Source organism: Solanum tuberosum, unplaced genomic scaffold (assembly GCF_000226075.1).
Source record: "Solanum tuberosum cultivar DM 1-3 516 R44 unplaced genomic scaffold, SolTub_3.0 scf00698, whole genome shotgun sequence".
Taxonomy (NCBI): Eukaryota; Viridiplantae; Streptophyta; class Magnoliopsida; order Solanales; family Solanaceae; genus Solanum; species Solanum tuberosum.
The window spans coordinates 167,252-168,494 of NW_006239612.1; positions in this window are offsets into that span (position 1 = coordinate 167,252).

A 1,243-nucleotide genomic window follows, 5' to 3' on the forward strand; every position below is an offset into this window, starting at 1 on the left:
GGTCAAAATTGGGTGTCAACAACTGCCCCTTGGTTGCTTGGGAATGAAGGATGAATTGTCAAGCAACCAACGTTGACTTAGTAGCCGATTTTGTCCGACCGACGAGAGATGTCAGTAGGATCAATTGAAATGATATAGGGTTGAAAAGGGGTACGACCGAGACTTTGGTATTAAGCCGCCTACATATCTCTGGTTATACGAGAATCAGGTCGTGTGTAGTTCTAGACTCAGGAGCAGACGAAACTCCTAAGAATCGAAAGAGCGGTACGGTATTCGAACGGGAACGATATTTGCTTGAATGGATAAGATTAGAGTAGCGAGAAAGGCATGACAGAGAGATTTTCGATTTAAAAGTACAGAATCCAATTAAAAAATGGTAATATGAGTAGCGAAGGGTTAAATGGAAACGATGATACGAGTAGCAAAGAGTTTGATAGGGCCTTTGTTGTGATAGATGTAAGCACGATAATTGTAACCGAGAGAGAGATTGATCTCGCCTGCAAAATGTTAGTCTCTGCAAATCTGTAGCTTATAATATTATTAGAGCAAATATATCAAACAAACGATAAAGGTAAACATGATGCAATTTCCCATATCGACAATGATGTTTGCCATAAGACTATGAAAATGATGTCTTAGGCTATGATGTCTAGGGCCATGATACGCAAAAATTATATCCTCAGGTCATGAAAATGTTGTCTGCGGGCTATGAAAATGATTCCTTTAGACTATGACACCTTTGGATCATGATAAGCAGAAAGTAAATCCTTAGGCCATAATAAGATGTCCGCAGGCCATGAAAATGATGCCTTTAGACCATGACGCCTTAGGAATATGAGTAATGAGTAAAGAAAGCGTATTTGTAATTCGGGCATCTGTTGACACTTGTAGCTTGTTTTGAGTTTATGCAGACATATGCAATTCTTGAGCACAATTCAATCTCGGGCACATGCAATTCGGGCTCATGTGATGACATAGTTCTCGGGCACATGCAATATCGGGCACAATGCAATTTCGGGCTCAATGCGATCTCGGGCACAATGCAATCTCGGGCATATGCAGATCTCGGGCACAATGCAATCTCAGGCATGATGCAATCTAGGGCACATGCAATATCGGGCATAATGCAATCTTTGGGCACATGCAATATCGGGCATAATGCAATCTCGGGCTTAATGCAATCTAGGGCACAATGCAATATCGGGCACATGCAATATCGGGCACATGCAATATCGTGCAATAT